Source organism: Prorops nasuta, unplaced genomic scaffold (genome assembly GCF_024137725.1).
Source record: "Prorops nasuta isolate Cenicafe-Biocafe unplaced genomic scaffold, Cenicafe_Pnas_1.2 PNAS00009, whole genome shotgun sequence".
In the NCBI taxonomy this organism is placed as follows: domain Eukaryota; kingdom Metazoa; phylum Arthropoda; class Insecta; order Hymenoptera; family Bethylidae; genus Prorops; species Prorops nasuta.
In genome coordinates, this window is record NW_027116806.1 from 2,285,192 (window position 1) to 2,300,432 (window position 15,241).

At 40.4% G+C, this 15,241-nt stretch overlaps 1 long non-coding RNA gene across 1 annotated transcript; it reads right to left on the bottom strand.

Moving 5' to 3' along the window:
- Positions 1-820: 820 nt before the first annotated feature.
- Positions 821-2,077, bottom strand: LOC136776420 (uncharacterized). Its single transcript, XR_010823069.1, has 3 exons — positions 1,963-2,077; positions 1,348-1,769; positions 821-956 (listed from the first exon to the last, which is right to left on the bottom strand). It is a non-coding gene; the product is annotated as an uncharacterized lncRNA (long non-coding RNA).
- Positions 2,078-15,241: the final 13,164 nt, after the last annotated feature.

The following is a 15,241-nucleotide window of genomic DNA, read 5'->3' on the forward strand; positions in this document are numbered from 1 at the left end:
TTTGGTTCCAATTCGGAAATCTTACTTAATTCTTTCAAATATTGGAAGAATATGTTTTTATTTAGATTGGAGATAGAATGCCTATGACATTTACGTAAGGAAAATATTTCATTTTTAATTATACCTCTTCCCCCACAATTTTTTTCTTTGCAAACGAGATACCTATATAGAGAATAAAAAGATACACATATTATAAAATCATAATATATAAATTATAAATTTAATTACAAAAATATAATTTTGCAATATATTATTGTGAAAAATATATTTAACATACATTACGTCTTTATATACTTTTTTAACATAATAAAAGTATCCATCAATTTCTTTCATGTCTATATTATATTAAATTCGTTTAAAATTAAAAATACTTATTTTAATATCTTTGATATATTTTTATAAAATTTGAATAGTACACTAATACGGATAAGCAGAATCCAGCATTCGTCAATAACCAATTTTATAAGTTCTCAATTTTTTATTAATTATCCCCTTTACAAGGATCATGAAAAAAGAAATGAAGATCACACAATACAAACTTCATCTTTATTTTAAGTAGCAGTTCTTATATAATTGAAAAAATAACAACAAGTTATGTAAATTATTATTATGTATTGAATATTTATTAATCAAAAATAATAAAAACATATCACAAAAACATTTAACTTTATAAAGAATTTACCAATATTTAAGTAATTTACGTCAAAATGCTTGGTAATGATATTATAAGTAAATTAATTTCTTTGAAAAGGAAATATTTAAAAAATAATGAATGCTTCACATTTAGAATTGATAATAATATGTAATGTGCTTCTTCAAAATAAAAATTAACAGTTCATCTCAGCACAGCCTATTTCATTGATTGGCATAATCTTTCTCTGGATTCTATTTGTATTTTGTTTCTTCTATTTACATAAACGACAAAATTATAAGCTTCTTCACAAAAAGCTCACCTCCTGTAAAGAAATGAATTAATACATTAATTACATTTAAATGTTAGCGGATAATGTCTTTAAAGCAGAGTGCATAGATATTCAGTTTCGACCAATTAAAATATTAAGCTACTTTGAAATGTGCATAGCCTGACAGGTATTTGACACTGACTTTAGAAAACAATATAGCTTAAATTATTGAAGAGCACTAGTTGAAGTCTATGTACTTTACTTACTTTTAAAATTATATTAATGTTATTATTGTATATTCTACTGTGTTGTAATAGAAAATTATCTTAGTTCAATTTTTAAAAATGTAGCAAGGATTTTTCCATTAACCAAGTGAGAAAAAATTATGTTATAAATTGTTTTAAAAAATACAGTGAATTTACATGAGATATGAAAGTTTACCTACAGCAAATGGTATCTGCATCCTGGTAATAGTATCTAATATATATTAAATTATAAGCTTCTTGATTTATGTTGTAGCGTTGATCAATCTGTTATTAAACTTAGCCTTGCCATAATGTAATCGACAATTAATAGAATTACATAATCCTTCTCAATGGGTGCATATATTTTAATATAGGTTGAATACTTGGGTAGTTCAGTTATAGCCATTCGACATTGTATCGTTTTACCTATAACAAGAGGAAAATTTCACAAAGCATTTATTACTTAAGTTATTAATAATAGAAATCAATTGTTATAATTCAAACTTATCTGATAACTGTTTATGTCCACTTCGTAATAGGAAATATAGCTATGTCCATGTTCATAATAATTAAAATAGTAAACTGGGAGACACTTTGACATTTTTATCAGCTACAACTCCACCTATTTAACAAAATACATAGTAAAGATGATTCATTTTACTTGCCTATTGATAACGTATTATTATTAAGAATGAATTAAGTTGAAAGGACTGTTACAGCTTAACGAAATTTGCAAATGTTAAATTAAAAGTTAAATGAACCATTAATCAGCGTAATTTAAAAAAAATAAATTTATGCTTCTTTACAATACTTACACGAATAACGTTGATTATAAATGTATATTATAATTTAAAAATTTTGACGCTTTAATTATAAAATTCAAGATTTAACCTCTACTCCTGTCATTTTGACATTGAAAGTAAACATAACACACACATTTAAAAAACACGTCAGTAATTGCGATTTCTTCTTACAGATGGCACTTGTAAAACCCTAGAGTTTAACCGTTACCAACCCTAGGAATAAAACTGACAAAATTTTTTCGCAAAATTGTCGCCGACCCGATTATAGTGATTAATATTCACAATTAAATTTAATATTTTTTCCAAAGCCCACCCACTATCACGCTCTTGAAATTCACCTAATTTTGTTAAAATTTTATCTATGACGTTTGTTTTATACCAATCACTAAAAGTATCAGTCATGAATAAAATCACATTTTTTGTATCCGGAAATATGTTTGATATCACTAATTTCCTTGCAAATAAATTGTCCAGTGAATACCATATTTATCTTAACAGCGCTTACTTTACTGAATACTTTGTTCATGTAGGATTGCAGCATTTCTGATGCTGCCAATAGAAATTCATGTGGTTCGATATAATTAGTGTTTACTATCATACCACTACACATTCGACTTTTAAATGATGAATCAAGATCTTTCCAAATAAGCTTATCCGCATTAATGCCCGCTCCAATTGAATTTTTATTTTTCGCCGCATGGAGAAGTAACTTTCGAATACATTTTATTTCTGCAAGATTTTTCTGTATAGCATCTGAAGTTGCATTCCGGTTGGATTCTCTCAAATTTCGAATATAATCACGACACTTGCAAACCCACTCGCGATAATCATGCTGAGTTCTTAAATCGGGATTCTTAACGGGATCCCTCAAGCCCTCTGTAGCCAATATTACGGAAAGAAAAACGAGGGAGAATTGTCCAGCGCTATTTTTCAACCGATTTCAATGTTTTTGGGCTTGTTGGAATCGTTAGGACTCTCACTTTGTCATAAATAAAGCCGTATTTTCCAAAAAACGTGAAAAAAATAAAATTATTTAAAAATTCGCATTAATATTATTTAAACGCAAAACAAATCGAAAAATCGAGCTTCTTTATGACGAGGTGCCAGACCTAACGATTGAAACAAGCCCAAAAACATTGAAATCGGTTGAGAAATAGAGCCGTACCATTGTGCCGCGTTCCTGAGGTGGATGAAAAGCAAAAAAAAAAATTTTTAGGAAGGCAGCTAGGCTTCCACCCTAGTCTATTTAAGTCTCTAGCTCCTCACTGATTGCGTAACACTACCCATACCTGGTAATTAGGTCTTATCTACGGTGACTGAATCTCATCATTTATCAATCTATGGAAATGACTTAGCACTATTAAGTATTGCTCTTCAGTTCTTCATACTAACCTATGCATTACATCTTCACCGGAGCACTACTCTTGCACTATGATCTCATCAGGTATACTTCTATTCTTTACTTTTCTCAAAGAAACACACCATCCACCTTCTTAAAATGGCCAGCCTTAATTCTGACCTACTCTCCTCCACCACACCACTCCAATCTTTTTACTAGATGGCCAAACCTTTCTCCCTCTCCTATTGCCTCCTATATTTGACTTATAACCTGATTATAATTAATTAAGTCTTTCTTAACCGATTTTCAATCACAGTTTAGTATAAATCATAAATAAATAAAACTTCCTTATCCACACCAGCTCTTTATTGTTCTGCACATCTCTAAAATTACCCTCCTATCACACTCTCTTACACACCTCTCACATCTAAGCACTCTAGTTTTCTACCACGCTTATCTCACTTCTTCTTTGCAGCATCCAGGATAATCTCAGCTTGGTTTTGGGTCACCCTCTATTAATAAAAAGACCATACTTATTTTTAACCTTCCAAGCTCTCTTATCAATCTCTCACGGTCTATCTGGAGCTCTAAATACAACTCTCTGACTGCCTAGTCTACCTATTAAGGGATTCTCCAACTACCTGCAATGGTCACCAATGGTACCGTCTTAAATGGGCATCGCAATTGGAAGTCAACCTAGACTTCTCAATTTTAAACTCAGTGGGCCATAGTGCGTGCCTTGCGGGAGTCGCCCTTCTGTGAATTCGAGCTCCAAAACAACAACTTCACTTGGCTACACTCTGAATACATGAGTCAGACTCCAACTATTAGTCTACTATACTATACGGGTTTTTACTTAATGGCTGAGACGATTTTATGATGACCTCTAGTCTGATAACCTTTGATAATACTGGATGTGCTGATGCGGCTTTGTGAATGGTTCTCTGATCCTTGATTAACTTAGTACAAGGTATCACGGGAGTAATACATCTCTCTTCTCGACTTATAAAGGTAATTTGGTTTTTTGTTTATTTCTGTTTTGCTCCCCCCTCTTTAACTTGACAGAGAGAAAGCTTAATCACTGTCATGCTTGAACATTGAACAAGGAACTCCCTTCCACTAATGAATACTATTCGCACACTCCCTTATTTGCAATTTTAAACTTTATCATACTAACTCTACAAGATAGCTCGTTAAATTCTTCTCTTATCCCACCTAATCTTTGCTTAAACCCCTCCTCTCTTTAACTAAACTTTTCACGTACTCATTCTACTTCTTCTTCACAGCTTTTGCAACTATGGCTTACTATTGAGACTGGCTTTCTTTTAGGGATACTAAAAGATAAGTTTTGATCTACATTAGTCTCCTAATTGATCTCATGATACATCCTAACCTGATGACAGAGGGATTATACTACAACTCTAAGATTCAGGGAATTTGTGGATTCTGAACTCACACTGGTCCATACAAACCCTCGAACTACAATTTTGTCAACTTTGCGAGATTTAAACTTATAAGCAATCACCAGCACATTCTACGCAGGTAAACATTTAACCTAATTCTATTTATTTCATTTTGTCATTATGAATTTGTATGCCTGCCACTTAATTATGCACCCCCCCCCCCTATTCTTTGTCTCTTTAATTTATATTTAACTCGACAACTCTGTGTGACATAATCTACACTTACCTCTTTATCATATAAACCGTCAAAGTGACATTTTGCTAAGCCTACTAGTTGCTGTTACAAAAACTTATTCTATTTTCACCCTACCTCCACAAATTCTCGCATACGTGCATAATTCTCTTTTTCATTAAGTATACAAATAAACAATAATAGTATTCCTAATTATAATTCAATTATATTTTATTACTCAATCTACCAGCCTCTGCAAATATTTTTCTTTAAACTCGTGTTTCAGAATATCAATCCATTCTTTAACTTAGGAGCGGAAATTACGTCGACCATCTACCTCCGGGCTTATCGAATAACTTGCGCTTAAACTTGTATATAAAATTCTCCTTGAATTCCATAAACACGTGATAGGAAAATGAGCAGCAATAATACCCCCCTAAACAATCATCTGTTAAAATTAGTGGGCAATGTTCTCAATAAAAGGAATAAGAGGAATGGTAAGAGGAGGAGGAGATATAATAAACTGAATGTTTCCATTTTAAATGCTACTACCAACAACCTCCCTATTGCTCCCTCTGATCCCACTGTTGCTGGACCCTCTAACAGACCTGAAACAAATAATCTTCTCACTGACTTTGTTGATGAGAATCTGGAATCTTCTAACACGGCGGCGGATCATCAACGGAAACTAGTCATACTCTCAACCTCCTTAAAACCTTCTCAGCCATCTGTTCAGGCTACCTCACTGACCGTACACAGTGAACTGAAGGAGAACATCATGGAAGACAAGGAAGAAAAAGGGGACTCACCCAGGATCCCTCCTGGACGCTCTACCATTAGCCCCCCACTCGATTTAACTATAAAACGATCGTCTCTTCATTTTATTAAAACGCTCGACACGAGTGTAACAAAAGGGGAATGTAAGAATGAAGGAAACAAGGAGGATGAAACTTTAAATAATTCACCTCATACTAATACTCCTCCTCTTACCATTAAAAAACCTTCCTCCCAGGATAATTTACCAACTGGTAATTACTATTTTAACAATAACTTGCTTCATTCTCTTATCACCTGTAGATAACCCCATCTCTCCATATTTTAAACCACACACACGCTTTCCAGATACCAGTCGGTCGCAGACTTTGTCCTGCATTACCGACACTACCCCTACTTTACCAAGGGACCACTCTGCCAGTGATGGTAGAACTGAGTCGGTCGGTATTAGCACGTTACCCACTGATTTATATGATAATACCATAAGAGAGGCACAACCCACTGATAGCTCTATTTACCAGCCGCAAAGGTCTGAGGATACAGTCAATTCTGAGGACTCGAGTCCGTCACAATTGAACCAACTACAGACCTTTTATAAAAAATTGTTCTCTATTAAGAAAAGGATCTTCCCCCTGCTAGACGACACTAATATCTCCACCTACCATGACTACTATCGGCTAGTCATTAAAGTTTATAACAACATCTTTGGCCACTGCCCCCTCGACATATTGAGGAAATTTAACTTTGAATGTATTGAATCCTTCAGGCAGACGATAAACTATGTTACAATTAAACTCATCCCCAAAGGAGCCTACCTTCTGCCCTTTAACTTGACTACCTGGTCCATTGTCGCTTGCACACCACCAGCCAACGTAGTGATACACTCTTTACTAAACTCCAACTTTATAAACATCTCCGGCTCACTTCTCAGGAAATTTTCCAAAAACAACATTGATGATATGCTTACATACTGGCAGTCTATTTGGCTCCACTCTTCCTCCATAGAAGCAAATAACCCACAAATTTCACATCTCTACGCTCTCATACCAAATTTAACTAACTGGTTCTACAGATCTCATGGCCTCCTTACCCCTGGCATCTGTCTCTTTCTGCTATCACCATTTCCGCCTGTCAGAACCTGTTATTGTAAAAACTCTACACTAAGACCAACCTGGGAGCATATCATCTTTGTCTGCCCTAAATGGAAACACTTTAACTTTGCCTCTTTATCTCCCAATAGCCTACATCTTTTAATGACATCCATTCTAAAAACGGAAGAATCCTGGCTCCTACTGGATACATTTTTGCAACAAGTATTCTCCCTCTTCTAACATGGTTTGCTACACGGTTACATGGTTTGTTCCTATGCCTGAAGGAATCAAAAAATCTATCTCCTTACTATATTTAAATGTTTTAATGCGACTTTGTTTACTTCTATAAATAATTTTGTTACTCGTTACACCTTTTATATACCTTCTACGCAGACTCCTAATTTTGACTATTAGAGACTCAATATGACAAACAGCCTGAAATTTATCATTACTCCCAACATCAACCAAGATCAGGCTCCTGTACAGAGTACCCCTTCAACCAATAGTCTCACTTCTAATCTCTGCCCTAACATTGAACTCTTGAACTACAATGCAAATCGCTCTAATAAAGTCGGAATTCGCAGCCTGCTCAAAAAGAAAAATTCCACTGGTTCTAATAAAAATCTATTTAACCCACTATTCGAATTAGCTAATATTCTTACTGATCCAATACTTAACCAGATACCAACAGAATACATTAAAATCCAAATTAACAAACAGGATCAAACCATCGTTAACATTACTGAAATTAGCTTGGAACAACGGGACCTTTTAAATAACAAGTTAGAACTCATCTTTGGAACGACCAATCGATTTTACTACAGTCTCTTTGATGACTATAAGACCAAACAAAATCTCATTAACTTTTCTACCTCTGTCACCATAAAGAGAATACCCATTGAAATTAATGACAGTCTAATCATTGACACGATTAATCCTCTACTATCAAGCTTCGGCTTCTCCGAACAACAAATCACTGAGCTTAAGACTCTAAATTCCTATAACATAGTAAGAGACCTGAATTTTTCACTCAATGGCAAACCAAACTCCAATACCCTGCCAAAAAACATTAAATTGACTGTGGATAAGACCAGTGGGCGTTCCAAGATTTACACCTTTTGCGTTAAGATCAAGATCCTTAAAACAATGAATAACATTAAAAAACCCAAGACAAAAACTGCTGGAACCAAGGATAGAGTTCTACGCGTACTCCAAATAAATCTAAACACTTGTCCCAAGGCTCAAGACATTATGGAGCAGTACATCTTTGAGAAAAGTTGTGATATAGTTCTGATCACTGAACAAGCTAGAAATATTACCCTAAACAACTGGATTACTAGTATACTGAACAACTGTGCAATTCTTCTGGTTTCCCAGCGTGTCCCCCCCATCCTTGGTTCATTCGCAGCTGACGGATTCTGCGCCTTTGAACTCCCTTTACTCTGGATCATTAGCACCTACATCACACCAAACTGTAATCTCACTGACTTTCAGGCATACCTAGATAAATTATCTGAGTTTCTATACAAAACAAATAAGCCTGTCTTGATTGGTGGAGATTTTAACTCACACTCTTACGCATGGGGCTCTATTAGGGAGAACAGAAGAGGCTGTCTACTGAATGATTTTTTCCTCAAACATGAACTAAATCTCTGCAATCAAGGCTCTTCTCCGACCTACCAGAGATTCAATGCTGAATCAATCCTAGATCTCACCTTAATCTCTGGTAGATTTCTGGACAGAATAAAAAACTGGTCAGTGAGCAAAGACTACTCCGGTAGTGACCATAATTATATTCTTTTTGAATTTCTCACCGAAGATGCCTCCTTCGCACAGGCCAATATGTTTAGGTGGTCTAATAAGCATATAAATGAACTAAACATATTTGGCAGATGGGCGATCGAAGCGCCTCAGCTCTTTAACAAGATTCTTGAAATTTCTATGTCAAACACTGCTGCCGAGTCCAACAGTAACATAGATAAAATGTACCAACTCATTCTACAGGCCTGCACCAGAGTTTGTGATGCATCAATGAATATTATTAGACAAACCGACGCGAAAAACCGCACCACTAAAAGACCGGTTTACTGGTGGAATAACGAAATACAAGATGTCAGGAATCTTTGCCACAAATCCCTTAGACGCTTCATCAGGCTCAAGGCCAGGTTCGGTATTATTTCCAATATTACCAAGGATACCTTTATAGAACTACAAAAGCACAAGATCAAACTGAAGAAGCTTATCTTTAAATCTAAAACAAAGTGCTGGAACAGCATCTGCACTGATCTCAAGTCAAATCCATGGGGTCTTGCATACAAAATAGTAAGGAAAAAGCTCCTATGTAGAGCTATACGCCTTGAACCGACTGACCTGAACAATATCATCGACTGCCTTTTCCCTACAAACTCTGCAGCCCCATCAAACTGCCTCACTCCGAATATACAACATCAAACAGATACCTTCGAACAAATTATTTTACCTGAGGATATCACACTACTGGCCAGAAGAATCTCCTGCAACAAAGCCACCGGACCTGATGGTGTCCCTGCAAAAATCATAAAAGTTGCCACTCAATGTATCACTGATACCCTAACCACCTTTATTAATCACATATTTAATGCAGGCTACCTTCCCTCTGAACTTAAACAACAAAGGCTAGTACTAGTTCCTAAAGTTAATCAACCCAATGTCTCGACTCCCAGTCACTTCAGGCCCATTTGTGTCATAAATTCGTTAGCCATCTTTATCGAGAAAATCATACACTCCAAACTAAACTCTATTATAGAATCTAACGATATCCTCAATGACAATCAATTTGGCTTTCGGCCCAATCGCTCCACTGTCAAGGCAATCAACACAGCCCTAAACCATTTCAAACAACCTCCTCCATACACTTCTGCTAGGAAATCTAACCGTATACGAACATTAATTACACTAGACGTAAAAAACGCTTTTAATACGGCCTCTTGGTCCTTCATTAAACATGAAATACACTCTTCTCAATCTATCCCTTATTACCTTAAGCATCTCTTAGACAACTATCTCTCTGATAGAACTCTTATAGTACAATCACACAGCACTGTCTTCACTAGAAACATCAACACTGGTGTTCCCCAGGGCTCCGTACTTGGGCCTATCCTCTGGAACATTATGTACAATGGTGTTCTTGAACTCCCCCTTCCGAATAACACGCACATTGTTGGTTATGCTGACGATATTGCTGTAGTCATCGCAGCCCTCGACATCGGGTCTCTTCTATCCAAAGCAAATCGTCCCTTCCTCTCCATCACTGAATGGCTAGACTCCCGGGGCCTTTCTCTCACCCCATCCAAAACTGAGGCAATCATCAACCTAAACAACCCCTCTACAATTCCTCTCAGAGACACCAAGACCATAACTTTCACTCTCCTGGACTATCAATTTAAGCCCAAAGACTACCTCAAGTATCTTGGGGTTTTAATTGACGGGAAGCTAAATTTTCAAGCCCATATAGGCTATGCTACAACAAAGGCTAAAAAGGTGGCCCTGCAACTTGCTCCTTTGATGCCCAACACCTATGGCCTTGAATGGACTGCCAGAGCCTCCTACCTCTATGCCATTAGCAGCATCACCTACTACGCACTACCCATCTGGTACGAGGCACTCACTCTCATAAAAAACCAGAATTCCATAAACCAAGTAAATAGAGCTATCGCCCTGAGAATAGCCAGAGCAGCCAGAACCGTCTCTTACGAAGCTGCTTTTGTTATCTCAGGTATCCCTCCCACTCGCCTTCATACTGACTTTCTTATGCGTATGGAAGATAGGAAATCTGGCCTATTAAATGACTCGTTTAATCCTCTCTCAAACAAATACGACGACGAACTCTACCATCACTGGCAGGACCTATGGGACAACGCCTCCAAAGGAAGACACACCCATTCCATTATTCCTCAAATTAAGAGCTGGGTCGAGAGACCACATGGCGGAAACTCCTTCTACCTCACACAAATCCTCACGGGGCACGGCAGCTTCGGTCCCCATAGACTTAAGTACAAAAAAGATAACAGCAACATATGCCCCTGTACATCTGACGTGGACACCGTTGAACATACAGTTTTCTCGTGTCATCTCTGGGACAGTCAACGAACCTCGATTGCACATCTTCTTGACAATCCTCCTACTCTGTCTCACCTTATCAATCAAATGGTCTCCACGACAGATAACTGGCAAACCGTAATTAAATTCTTGACGCTAGTCATTAGAGGCAAGGACAGGCTAAATGATGATCGTAATCTTACCCCTAGTACCACTAGATTCAAAAGACGGATTCAGTCTTCTAACCTTCCCCCTAATCCTCTCCCTGCCTCTCTTGCTAAAAGAATTAGAATAAACATGTCTCGATCTTAGTATTTCTAAATCTACCATCGTTATTTACATTGTACAAATGTTTATAAATTGTTATTATATGTTTATAATTGTTAATATATCTTTTTCCAACACATACAAATAAATACCATTACATCTACACTCTCTATTCTCTGCAATTTCACCTTTGGCCTATATTATGAGGGATCAAAACATCTTATAAAACATCTTACAAAACTTCGTACTATACCTTCCTAACGCTTTAAAAATGAAACACCACGGCGACTCGCGAGGCGAATGTCCAGCTCTACGGCGGCACGCTCAAAGGTATGTTAAATTCAAGTCAAATCAATAACTTGATCCATTCATGGACAATCTTCTAAATAATAAAATTCATATTATAAACCTTCCACTTGAACCCCTCAATTCATGGAGGGTCGCTTCTTGCTTGCTTGCTTGCTTTAGTCTTATCATCTACAGAGCTGTCCTTGCTGCCCGACTGGCCTCTGCTGCTGTGACTGGCCTTAATTGGCATGTGTCCGGCAATTTGGGCTTTTTCGGGGAAGCACCTGACGCTCTATGGGTCTCTTCTGTCGGTCCTGGTTCGTGCTCTTGGGGCTTTGGTGTTGAGTCGCTCTCTGACCCTTGCCCTTCCTGGGCGCGTCATGACCGATAGAAGTCTCCCAGCTGATCCTCTTGGTCCCCTGATCCATCCTCTCGGGTCTGACTCGATCACCGGCCCTCCTTGTCCCCCCCGTTAGTCATTAGCGGGCGATTGATCATTTGAGGACTGACCTTCTGACCCCTGGCTGAGTTGAATGCGCGGAGCCTTGGCTCCTGTGAACTTCTCGTGGACGAGGGCGTTGGTTGTATGAATAAAACTGAAACTGGATTTGTGATTTTCCTCTAAAATCATTGAATGGAGGGTATGATTAGGTACAGGTGCGGATACGCGACCTCCCCGTCATGGACGGGTGCTCTTTCCCCGTGGCTATCCGCTTGGCTTGTATCTTGACCGGGGTAGGCTCCTGCGGGGGGCCCTGATGCACTAAACGCTGTAATCCTTCTCCCAACTTTACCTAAATTTTGCCTCAATCCATAAATGAGGGGATATGGCCCCCTCTTTCGCGCTCTCGAAGAATTTGGGGTGGCTGAGCCCACCAATGGTCCCTCATGAGAAGTCTGATGTGATTATATTTATCCATTGACTTGACGGACCCGTTGGGAGGGCTTGGAAATGGCTTTGCGCCGGCCGGGGGGGGGGGGGGGTGTTATTCGGTGGAAGCAGGGAGCCTGGTTGTCCTTACTGACCCTTGCACGGCTTGCATCGTGGGCACTCCTCCCCCGAGACTGGGCGGCCTAGAATCCCACCCTGGGGCTCCAGTGTCCGTCCGATCGATGGGCAAAGCTGGACTGGGAATTGATTGATGGGATATTGCTCCCCCTGCTGATGTCTTTCCCCTAAACCAGAGTGATTAATTGCCTATCCATTGGATTGCGGGACTCCTCGGGAAGGGCGAGCTGGGGGGATCTCTCTGACGTGATCCGGACCGCTTTGGGGGGGATCTCTGACCTCGGCAGTCATCACTGACCCTTGCGCGGCTCTCTTCACGGACGGTCCTTGTCAGGGTCTGGGGGCCCCTCCCCATCTTCTTAATTTCTCAGACTTTGGCTACCCCATCACCACTAGACCGATATCGGAGACCCTGGGGAAATTTCTCTTCTGGAGTGCGTTGGACGGGCCCACCCCCCCCTCTCTTTCCTATATTCAACCTCTCAGCGGCATCATTCCTTTCTTGATCTCCGCACGCGCTGATTGGCCCCGCACTGTCTGGAGTGATATGCATATATCCTCCGAATCTCGTGGCTCTTCGGGGGAGTGCGGGGATTGGTTGTCCTGGTCCCGCTGGGGTTTCGCTTACGGGGGTTCGGACCCTGTCTGGCCCTCCTTGGGTGGGACCTTTTCTGGGCCTGGATAATTGATAACTTCCCCCCCGCTTTCTCCTGCCCTGGTCCGATCATTGCCGGCACGAGGCCTTGGGGAACTCCCGGTGGGACTTCCCTACTGTCCATTTGCTTCATGTGGTGGGCCTCTGGTCTTCTCGGAGATACTTGGGATGGGGCGAGACTCTAGAGTTGGACGATTACGGTCGATCCCTTACGGCTGCGAGACTCTTCACATCTATGGAGTCTGAGATGTCTTGGCCGTTACTTCGATTTTGGCTGGGTCAATATGAGATGACTCATGGTCTCACTGCTACTGGCCCGCGGGTTCGGGGTGGAGGCTCACGGGGTGAGATTTGGACCTTGTATGGGTCTGGGGTCCTGGTGGGATTGGTAGTAATAGGCTTAGCAGTAATTTTTACGCTTCCTCTCACACACAACCATCGCTAAACCAGCCCATCTCATTAGTTTGCTCAAAAGACCATTCTTGAAGTGGTCAGTAGCTAGTCTAATATCATTCATACCCATTCTCTTTCACCAACTCCATCAAAGAAGAGGGAGATCGCCTTGCACTCTCCCCCCCCCCCCCCCCCGTAATAATAATAATAATAATGATAATAATAATAATAATCATTTGAGTTCCGCCCCCAGATTCCTTTGTTGGGGGGGATCATCTCTCTCTCTTTCATCTACCTCTAACACGCGCACTTAACTACTTGACCCTCGATTGGTCCCCCCTTTGGTGGCCAGGCCGCTCGTGCTTCCTTGACGATTGTGATATGGCCTATCTAGGTGTGATATGAAATGAGAAATTGGCTGAGTGTTCGCAGTCGGGTTGCCGTTGCCCTTACCCCCAAAACTCTTCTAAGGCGAACAATCACCTCCTCCTCTCTCTCCTCTCTCCTCTCTAATATCCGGGGAAGGCTCACTTGCAATATTCGGTCTCCTTTCAGTACCCTTGCTGGCCTGACCATACGTATCCTTTTAACAGGAGAGGTTTGGCTTGCTCGGGTGCGGTCTGGAGCGCGGAATGAACTTGGCAGTCACTCTCTCTCTCATGGGAGGGCGACTGTTTCTAATGCATTTGCGCTACCTCTGCCCCCAAAGCTCCGCTAAGGTGAAAATCACCCTCTTCCTCTCCTCTCTCTTATCCTATACCCTGAGGGGCTCACTTGCTATATTCTGCCTCCCTTCTGTGTCCTAGCTGGCTAGACTATACGTATCCTGTCAACAGGAGATGTCTGGCTTGCCTGGATGCGGTCTGGAGTATGGAATGAAATGAGCAAGTCACTCTCTCCCACGGGAGGGTGGCTGCTTCTAATGCATCTGTACTACCCCCTCTCCTACAAGGTGAAGAATCACCTCTCTCTAACATATCCTGGGGGGCTCACTTGCTATATTCTGCCTCCCTTCGGTCCCCTTGCTGGTCAGACCATACGTATCCTGCCAACAGGAGGGGTCTGGCTTGTTTGGGTGCGGTTTGGAGTGTGGAACGAACTGAGCAGTCACTCTCCCTCTTGGGAGGGTGGCTGCCTCTAATGCATCTATGCCACCCCTCTCTCCAAAATTCTACTAAGGAGAGGAATCACCTCCTTCCCCTCTTAATCCATCTAACACATCCTGGGGGGCTCATTTGCTATACTCTGCCCTCCCTTCGGTCCCCTTGCTGGTCAGACCATACGTATCCTGCCAACAGGAGGGGTCTGGCTTGTTTGGGTGCGGTTTGGAGCGTGGAACGAACTGAGCAGACACTCTCTCTTATGGGAGGGTAGCTGTCTCTAATGCATTTGTGCTACCCCCGCCCCCAAAGCTCCACTAAAGTGAGGAATCACCTCTCTATTTAACATATCATGGGGGAGTTCACTTGCTATATTCTGCCTCCCTTCTGAGTCCTTGCTGGCTAGACTATACGTATCCTGTCAACGGGAGAAGTCTGGCTTGCCTGGATGCGGTTTGGAGTGTGGAATGAACTGAGCAGTCGCTCTCTCCCTCTTGGGAGGGTGGCTGCTTCTAATGCATCTGTACCACCCCTCTCCCCAAAATTCTACTAAAGTCAAGAATCACCTCCCTCCTCTCTTACTTCATTTAACACATCCTGGGGGGCTCACTTGCTATACTCTGCCCTCCCTTCGGTCCCTTTGCTGGCTTGACCATACGTATC